The sequence below is a fragment of the Panthera onca genome, chromosome A1, assembly GCF_046562875.1.
Source record: "Panthera onca isolate mPanOnc1 chromosome A1, mPanOnc1 haplotype 2, whole genome shotgun sequence".
In the NCBI taxonomy this organism is placed as follows: domain Eukaryota; kingdom Metazoa; phylum Chordata; class Mammalia; order Carnivora; family Felidae; genus Panthera; species Panthera onca.
The window spans coordinates 166,085,461-166,096,101 of NC_138339.1; the positions used below are offsets into that span (position 1 = coordinate 166,085,461).

General features: G+C 41.2%; 1 pseudogene; it reads left to right on the forward strand.

Annotated features, from left to right (window-relative positions):
- Nucleotides 1–753: 753 nt before the first annotated feature.
- Nucleotides 754–911, forward strand: LOC132682643 (U2 spliceosomal RNA; annotated as a pseudogene).
- Nucleotides 912–10,641: the final 9,730 nt, after the last annotated feature.

A 10,641-nucleotide genomic window follows, 5' to 3' on the forward strand; every position in this document is an offset into this window, starting at 1 on the left:
TGGAGATGGCTTTCTATGCTGTTCAAATGAACCATGGTATTTGGATAGGTGCTTCCTAAAGATCAGATTCTGACAAATACAGATGAACACAATATAGGCAGAGGCATGATGATCATTTTTTTTTAAATTTTTTTTAACGTTTATTTATTTTTGAGACAGAGAGAGACAAAGCATGAACAGGGGAGGGTCAGAGAGAGGGAGACACAGAATCTGAAACAGGCTCCAGGCTCCGAGCTGTCAGCACAGAGCCCGACGCGGGGCTTGAACTCACGGACCGTGAGATCATGACCTGAGCCGAAGTCGGCCGCTTAACCGACTGAGCCACCCAGGCGCCCCTATCATTTTTTTTTTTTTAAAGCAAAGTAGTTTCTATTTTGTTTTAAGAAAACTTGCTTTAACCTAAATAAATCATGATTTAAAAATTCATATGTTTAAATTAAAATGCAATAGTGCATTACCATGTTTAGTCCTATAAACATGTAATTCATATTGTTAGTGTTATTTTTAAAATTTTTTTAATTAAAAAATTTGAATATTTATTTTTGAGAGAGAGACAGAGAGACAGAGCACAAGCAGGGGAGGGGCAGAGAGCGAGAGGGAGACACAGAATCTGAAACAGGCTCCAGGCTCGGAGCTGTCAGCACAGAGCCCGAAGCAGGGCTAGAACCAGGAGATCATGACCTTAGCCAAAGTCGGACACTCAACTGACTGAGCCACCCAGGTGCCCCCATATTGTTAGTGTTATTAACGTACATCGCTTCTCGGCCTTTTGGCTAAGATCAAGTGTAGTGTTATTAACGTACAAACACATTTTTTAAAATCGGTGGAAATAAGAAATTCACAGCAATGCATCATATACACCAAAAGTTTACTGTATAAAAAAGTATTAATAAGGGGGAAACTGGGTGGCTCTGTTGGTTAAGCATCAGACTCTTGATTCTGGCTCACATCATGATCCCGGGGTCATGGGATCAAGGTCCGTGCGTCAGGCTCTGTGCTGAGCAGGGGTCTGCTTAAGAACCTCTCCCTCTCTGTGTCCTGTTTCCTCCGCTCCCCGCTAAAAAAAATAAAAGTATTAACAAGACCGTGATGCTATTGAAATAGCTCACAAAAAATATGTTGTATATGTTTGAATATAAAAATAATCATAATCGTCATTCTGAATCAAATGAATTTAATAAATAGTAATCCTATAACATTGCTAGAGATCATCTGTCTATATCACGGATGCCATTAGCATTTGTCTGCTATCTATTTATCTTCCATCTTTCTGTCTCTTGTAAGAAAAATGTAGTTTTACTTACTTCTGCATATTTCTTTATAAAGCAAGCACAGTAGCTCACCCGTTTTTCTTTCTCATGGTCCCCCCTCTGTTAGCTTTTAGAGGAAATAAATGAATTAGCATCTGTCTTCTCTATCCTTCATAGTTTTGTTCTTATTTAAGAAACACTTGAATGGAACATGTGTCCGAGGTGAGGAGAAGCTGAAGTGAAACACCAATTCTGCTTTTTGGTATAGATTGGCTTTGTAAATGGATAATTTAAAAATATCTAGGGGCACCTGGGTAGTTCAGTCGGTTAAGCACCCAACTCTTGTTTTTGGCTCCGGCCATAATCTCCATTTGTTAGTTTGAGCCTCACGTTGGGCTCTGTGCTGACAGTGTAGGGTCTGCTTGACATTCTCTCTCTCTGCCCCTTCCTCACTTGTGCTCGCTCAAAAGTATACTTTAAAATAATAATAATAATAAGAAGAAGAATAGAAAATAAATCTAAAATGCATTTCTAAATGTGCCACTTATTTGCAATATGTTCTTTAATAATTTACCCTTTATGTGGAAGCTTTAATTTGAACTAAATAAAACTAAGATTTCTTGTGCCTCTGAATCTGTACTTATGCTGCTTATCTAGTAGTTGCTCAGGGAAATTGAGGCATTAAGATACACACACACACACACACACACACACACACACACACTATAGTTTGAAATCTGACTACCTTTGAGATTATTTTCTCCCTAACTGAAAATGTATTACTTTTCAAAATAGACATGGAGAATGGGAGTATATTTGTCCATATGATTTGTTAGAGAATTTAAAGTAGATGAAGTGCTTTGTGTAATGCACAAAAGCATTCCTTTAGGAAAACTGTGCATCGATAAAAAGAATCATTACAATTTTACATAAAATGCATTATAATTTGGGCTCTGAGTTGTTACATTATCATAGAAAATATATTACTGATCTTTCGAGTGCTCATGATGGTTATAGGAAACATGAGTGTACTTAAGTGATTATAAAATTATATGTATTGTTTTCCTGTAGATGAATGTGTAAATTAAACACTTAAAATACAAAAAAATATATATAGTGCCAAAATGAAAACTTATGAATGCATTTGACATATGCCAATATTATATTCAAACAGGAAGGGACAAGAACTAGTAGAATTTGTAAATGTAAATGAAGACCTGTAGAAACTATAAACTATAGACATTTCACTAATTTGGATACATTGAAATGGGTATTTAACATATTCATAATATTACCAGGCCATCTGATCTCACATCTTACATTTCCCTGGGCACGTTTTCCAACTGTATTAGACAAAAATCATCTCTCTACAATTAAGGGTATATTTTTGAAGTATCACCATGACTCCATTCAAGCTAATCCTGCCATAATGTCCAATCAAAACTTGATTTATGCTAGATTATGTGTACAGCATCACGCTTTCTCAATAGTTCTGGAATCCTTCTGGGTTAATTCGTCTTCATGGATGGAAAACAAGGAGTGTCATTTTTACTCCAAGGGATGAAGGTTGTAACTAAATCCGAGCAAAATTGTTGTTGAGCTAAAATTAGATCACTGCCTAATTTCTACCAATTTCTCCAAAGAATCTAAGAAAGAAATAAGGAAAGAAAGAAAGAAAGAAAGAAAGAAAGAAAGAAAGAAAGAAAGAAAATATTTATTCCCAGAACAGTTAATCCCCGAGTCTTGGACAAAATCTATAATTTTTACATCCAAGGCAAATATTCTAGGGCTGAACACTGATTTAGAACATGCTGGATCATACAGAAAGAGGCAGGATTCTTTCTAGAAATCACTCTGGGCTGCCTGGACCTTGAGCCAACAAGAACTGGGGTTTTCACCTTCTCCCAGCATGAGGACCAGCACCAATCCTCTGCCGAGGAGCCGGTCCTGTGAGCTCCATGTTTCCCAGGTTCTGGAAGCCTGCATTCTGAGGTAATGTATGTGCACAGCTGCTGTGCAAACCCCAACTGCCAAGGGACCAAGTGGTCCTCTCCAGTTATTCCTGGGGGGCTGTTCCCATGCTTGCCATGTAATTACTGAGGGCAACAGGGGGCCACGTACACCCACCGGCATGTTACGTTCTGGGTCCGCGTCTCTATGGAGGAAAGGAGAGGTGGGGTGGGGGGATTTCTGTCTTCTCTTCTCTTGCTGACCTTTGTCTTGGAAGTTCTTCTAACGACGCTGTTCTCTTAACCCATATCGTGTGGCACTGTAGAATTAGCTCCGATTTCTTTTGTCGATAACCACAAGAAGGCCACCTCATAATGACAAAAATGAAGCTCTCATCAGGTATATGTGTCAGGAGCGTCATCGGGAAACCAGAGCTATTCCGAAAGAATATTCCACAAACTGGAAACTGAATCGCAGGCCCAGAAGAGCGATGAATGTATCAGTGGGTATCCAGTTGCCATCTCACGATTTGACTACAAAAATACATACCTCCTTTATGCTCCCTTTCAGGTTAGAGCAACATCTATTATTTCTCCAAGAGGAAAACAGTTCCTAGAGTGCAGTCTGCGGGCGCAGTTTCCTCTACCTGTGAGGCCACAACGGAGTCATACAGCCAAATCTTCAAACACAAGGGTATGGGGAATATATACATGATTTCTTACCCCCTATTGTGGAAGGGAGTAAGTGACGAGGGATGTAGACATTCATCACTGCTTGCCTCTTGTACGGTATTGACATTTGAACTGGGTTTCTGGGGGGCATAGAGATAAAGTCAGATGTTCGTTCTGCCGTGCTTAACCTGGGTCATGGGTCTAAATACACCTCCTGCGCTATCCCGTGTCTGCCTTTTGTACTTGGGGTTTGACGATACTAAATGTCGTTCGGCAGAAGTTGAAGCTGTATATCATCACATGAAAGAGCATCTCTCATCCAAGCAATACGTGAGGTTAGGTAGGAGATGGCCTAATTTCTCCACAGTTGTGCATATTCTAGAATACCACCAATCTCTTCTCCACGCTGGACCAATGGTCAGAGACGTTTCAGACGTTCGTGCTAGAAGCCACACGATCCCTTCAGCATCCGCAGGTGACAGCCTCACTGGCGTCTATGTTTTGTTAGTGACAGGGTGAGTGGGAATCCTGGGAGCCCTGCTTAGGACCCATCCTCGCCTGGTACACCAGAAAGCCATCCTGCCTAAGCCCTTGCAGTTTTTCACGGGTGCCGCCACTGAGTTGGGAACAGAGTATTGATACACGGGGGCCCACCGACCGCTGCAATGTCACTGTTATAGTCTCTCCCTAACAGCTCTGGATTTACTTTGAATGCTTAAAAATTTCGAGATAAAGATAGAAAATACCACTGGGTCCTTCTATGTGTTCTAATTCCAGGACCACAGATGTTCACAGAATCGCTGACTTGATTGTGTCCTTGTACCTGAAAATGGCTTCTCCTGAGTGTGACCCATGGGCAATCGTTAACCTTGACGCCTCAGTCTACAGCTTTATTGAGATACAACTGACGCATATAAAGTGTATGTGTTTAAGAAATGCAACGTGATATCTGGATATATACATACGTACTGAATGTTTATCATCATCAGGGGAAGACATCTATCACTTGACACAGCTTCTCGTTTTTAGTGAGAACAATTAAGATGTACTAAGTAAATTTCAAGTATTTAATACATTATTGCTAAATATAGGTACAATGCTATAAATAGGATTTCCAGAACCTACCTATCCTGCTTAACTGAAACTGTCTACCCTTTGACCAACATCTCCCCATTTTCTAGCGAGCAACCACCACTCTACTCTCTGCCAACATTGGCAAATCAGTGCCTTATGCCAAGCAGATTCAGTGTATGTGTTCGGACTATTATCGGACTTGCTTGCTTATTTCGCTATAAAGAAATTCAAAGTACAATTGGGAAGCAAAACTGTTAGGACACAGAAAAATCGTACAACAACGTTCAACGATGCAGCAGACATGAGAGCAAATCAAAGAAAAGTAAACAGCAAGTAAAACTAAGTGAATAAATGCATGAGTTGTTCCCTATTCTACAAGATCCGGCCCCCACTGAGGAACTAGAGAGACGCTTATGACAAACATTGGCATTGCAACTAGATTCTTTTGGTCATCTTTATGGCACCATGGGAATGTGATCCTGGATGTGTTATTTCAACTTTCTGGGCCTTCTATCCCACAGGGCCTTTCTGAGATTTTAGCTGATACACACAGAAGAGATTTGTAAACTAGAATTTTATACATCTGTAAGGTATTAAAACATGCTTCTGACTTACTTTAACCTGCCAAGATGACATCTCATCTTCTTATCTGACTTCCCCTCAGGAATTAAAGAAAAATCATTTACCTCCTTTCACCCAGGTCCCCAAAAGAAAGATTATAACAGAAAAAGTGAAGAAAGAAAGTCCTAAAAATACAAGTGGCACATCTGTAGAAAAAGAGCCAGAGTCCAAGAAAGATAAAGCACTTTGGCTTGTTGCTTCTGTTGCTGGAGGGTGAGCATGAGGTCAAAGATTTTAAAATCTAGCCCAGGCCCCCTCTGGGACTGACACGGCCAGCCAGACTCTCACATCTGGTTAAGCTCAGTGGCTCTTGTGGTTGTGGTATATTGACAAGTTTTCAAAACTATCAAGTAGAAACGAATCCCCTGCAGTTCAGTCTGGACAATAGCATGTGCATTATCCCTTTGCTGATTCCACTCTGTTGACATAAACAGTGTCATAGTTTATGCTGGCCTAGAAGAAGCAAGCGAGAGGGAAGAAAGAAGTTTTAGGCTTATGAATGACTTCCTTTTGCAGGGAAGGTGTGGAGAATCAAGTACTTGGAGCCAGGCTTCTTCGAAGTCAGGCAGATCACTGCAGTAGTGGAGAGGAAAATGTGGAGAATGGACAAGCATTGGACGTGCAGTGCGGGAGGAAGTCAACAATGGAAAGGTGCGAAGAAGATAGAACAGGTTCCATGAGTCAGGTTTTTGTAATCGCTTTAATAGTAACTGAATATTCTCCATTTATTCTCCTTCCTTCCTGTTTACAGCCCTTTTTGAAACAAAGCATTCATATTTCACATCATGTAGTTCTTTGGGGGTTGGCCCAATCCACAGCTCAGGGTGGCCCTATTTGAAGTCAGTCCATCCGCCACGTACGTCCCCTCTGTGAAGCCAGGAGAGCTGGTCTGTGCATCGTGATGAAGTCAGTGAGCAGAGCACTGCGGAACATTTATCTATGACTCTGAAAGTCAATCCTGCCACCCTTCCTTCCATCGCAGCCCCTGCGGGAGGCATTCACTTTTACCCTGACATTAAGATGTGAGGACCTGAGATCCGGGATATCCACTGCTGTGTTGTTACTTTGAGAAGAACCTGAAGGTAACATTGAACCAGAGAAAGGCAACGGAAGAAAACATGAGAGCACTGCAAAGAAATGGGAATTTAACACCAAATGGTAAAATGGGAAATTCTGAAACCTTACCCATTGAAAATGAATGCTCTCCATGAACTATTCAAATAAAGGAGAACGTAAATGCTTTTTTCTTTCAGTTTTCAGTTTCATTAGTTTTTCTTTTCCTCACCAGCATGATAAATATTTTCTGTAGTCACTTAGGAATATGCATGGAATAAAAATGTTCAGTTGACTGGGTCAGTGGAAATTGGGTTCTCCTGTCAGCTCTTTCATTAACTGGCTATGATGCTGGAAAACATTTTAACCTTTCCTGACATGAGTTTCTGTTCTCCCTCTCTACTTCCTCCTTTCCTCTTCTTTCCTCCTCCTCCTTTCTTCCATAACCATTTCTGAGGTTATTACAAAAGGCTTGGGTGAAACAAAACACTTTGTGGTGTTGAAGGGCTTAACGGGAGAGGAGAAGAGACACCCTCCCCCCACCCCTCCAGGAAACAGCAGGGGCCACACTCCAGAGCTTGCGGTCTTCCGGGTGCGGGTGGGGTGCTCGGTCCCCATGGCATTTAGTTCAGGGGGGTGGACTGATCTGTCCCCCCCTTCCCTAGGGGAGCACACCATCCAGGCCCAGCCACTCTTGAGATCTGTCATCTCATCCGAAACTGTGTTCAAGAATGTACACTTATCCAATTAGAACCAAACTTGGAAAACATCTGCCAAGAACATAAGGAAAGAGTCACATGATTTTGTTTTAGTGGAGAATAAACGAAGAAATAAATAATCATTATATTTATACAGAAAGTAAATGGGTAGAGTCGCTTGGGAAAAATGTGATACCGCACAGGGGAAGGCCATCTTAAGAGAAGGGAAAGGAAAGGAAGGGAAAGAAAAGCTGAAGGGAAAGGAAAGCCAGGAGGACGGAGGGAAAGACCGACTCCCAAGCACGTCACATGGATGATTTGATAAAACTGTGCCTCACATTGTCTACACGGGTTTCCTGATCCAAGATGGTGCCTAACTAAGGAAGTCTTTTGTTTTGTTTTGGTTCTTGTCAACAGGCCATACAACAATTAAAAAAGTAAAGATAGATTTAAAAATAAAATGTTGGAGGGAGGGGGACAAAACATAAGAAACTCTTAAATATAGAGAACAAACCGGAGGGTTGCTGGAGGGGTTGTGGGTGGGGGGATGGGTTAAATGGTAAGGGGCATTGAGGGAGGCACTTGTTGGGATGAGCATTGGGTATTATACATAAGGGATGAATCTTTCCATTCTATTCCTGAAATCATTATTACACTACGTGCTAACTAACTTGGATGTAAGTTTAAAAAATAAAAATACAGGGGCGCCTGGGTGGCGCAGTCGGTTGGGCGTCCGACTTCAGCCAGGTCACGATCTCGCAGTCCGTGAGTTCGAGCCCCGCGTCAGGCTCTGGGCTGATGGCTCAGAGCCTGGAGCCTGTTTCCGATTCTGTGTCTCCCTCTCTCTCTGCCCCTCCCCCGTTCATGCTCTGTCTCTCTCTGTCCCAAAAATAAATAAATGTTGAAAAAAAAAATTAAAAAAAAAAAATAAAAAAAAAATAAAAAAAATAAAAATACAGTGTTGGAAATAAATCATAACTGTAAGTGAGACCCTTCTTTATTGTGACAATATGATAAAATATATAAACTGAAATCATTGTGCATTGGACACAAGATACTGGTTGAGAATAAGAAACAAGTTTAAGAAGGGAATTCCAGAAAAGCAAAGTATCTTAGACTGAAAAGCAGCGTAGTTAGTGTGGGAGTTGCTGTTGTGATCGCCCCAGATTTGTGTGTGTGTGTGTGTGGGGGGGTGTGTTTGGGCATTCTTAGTGATGTAAGTTTCAGCAATCTAAGGGCGTGGCTTTTAGTAGCAATTCAAGGACAAAAGTTAAAATACTGAAAGCAGGGGCACCTGGATGGCTCAGTTGGTTGAGCATCAGACTCTTGATTTCAGCTCCAATCATGATCCCAGGGTCCTGAGATCCAACCCCCCTGTCAGGCTCTGTGCTAAGGGTAGAGTCTGCTTAAGATTCTAAGATTCTCTCTCTCTGCCCCCTCCCCCACCCATATTCTCTTTTTTCTCTAAAACTAAAAAGAGACATTGGAAGTACATGAGATGGCGAGATGGAGAAAGTTCAAATAAATTATGGCCCTTACATGCTACATCTTTCTAGAAGTAATAAGCTAGAAATAATTATCTCACGAGTAAGAAAACAACAACAACAACAGGGACTGGTTGGTGTTGATTGAAGCCCAGGTGTGGGGGCAGGGAGGGACTTCTATGATAATTAATTAATTAATTAAAGTTTATTTATTTATTGTGAGAGGTGGGAGGGGCAGAGAGAGAGGGAGAGAGAGAGAATTCCAAGTAGGCTCCCTGCTGAAAGCCCAGAACCTGATGTGGAGCTGGAACTCACAAACCTTGAGATCATGACCTGAGCCAAAATCAACAGTCAGAAGCATTCAGCCTACTGAGCCACCCAGACGCCCCATTCCGTGGTACTTTTAAATTTGGGTTCCTATCAACTTCTGGTTTGGGAGCTCAAAGTTATATTCCCTGCATGATTTAAGAACTCTCAAATTAAAAATGACAGCTAGAAATGAGCAAAGCCACTCTCAAGGAAGATATCCTTAATTTGGGACACAAAGCTATGATGCAGAAGAACTTGCATAAACAGCAATCCACCGTGAGAAAAATTCAACAGAGACGACCAATATAGGCATGCGAATCTAATTTCTTCAGATAATAGACATTCTGAAAAAACCTTAAATAGTCATGTTTAAGAATTATAATTAAGAATGTAAAAAAAGAAATTGAATGTGTAAGAAACAAGGGATGCTAGAAGAAAAGGAATAGACGTATATAAAAAGAAACAGAATTTATTGAAATGAAAAAAAAAAAATAGAGGCAAATTAGGAAATTCAAATGTTACGTTAAAAAAAATCATGTAGGGGCACCTGGGTGGCTCAGTCGGTTAAGCGTCCGACTTCAGCTCAGGTCACGATCTCGCGGTCCGTGGGTTCGAGCCCTGCGTCAGGCTCTGGGCTGATGGCTCAGAGCCTGGAGCCTGCTTTCGATTCTGTGTCTCCCTCTCTCTCTGTCCCTCCCCCATTCATGCTCTGTCTCTCTCTGTCTCAAAAATAAATAAATGTTAAAAAAAATTTAAAAAAAATCATGTAAAGGGCCAAGAGTTGCAGAGATAAGTTTAAAGAAGAACACAAAAGAGCGAGTGGAAAAGATGCCAAGCATAAGATATTAATAGGCAATTGCAAACTAAAACAAGGAGATACAACGACATACCTATTTAAACGGCCAACATCCAAAACACTGACCACATCAAATGCTGACAAGGACACGGAGACACAAGAATTCTTATTCACTGTTGGTGGGAATGCAAAATGGCACAGACACTTTGGAAGACGGGTGGGTGATTTCTTTCACAACGAAACATATTCTACCGTGTCATTCAGCAATTGCACTTCAACTTCGAGCCACCGAAGAACCTCACACATGGACATTTATGGCCGATTTACTCATCATCATCAAACTTGGAAGCAACGAAAATTTCCTTCAATAAACTGGTAGGATCCAGACAAAGAAATGTTATTCAGCACTTAAAAAAAATGAGGTATCAGAGCATGGAAAGACACAGAGTATTATGCAGAGTACCAAGGGCATATTGTCATTTTGGGTGCTAAGGATGTGTCAGTGTAGGTTCATTGATTGTAACCATCTTAGATGTGGATAGTGAAGGAGGCTGTGGGAGGTGGTGGCAGGGGGTGGCAGGGGGTATATGGGAGTTGTTTCTACTTTCAACTCCGTTTTTCTTTCATCTAAAAGCGTCCTAAAAATAAAGTTTAATTATTAAAAATGAAGGGCGAAGAGAAGGAAGGGGAAGGAGATGAAGAAGAGAAAGAGAGCTATTCTCAGCCATTAGGACG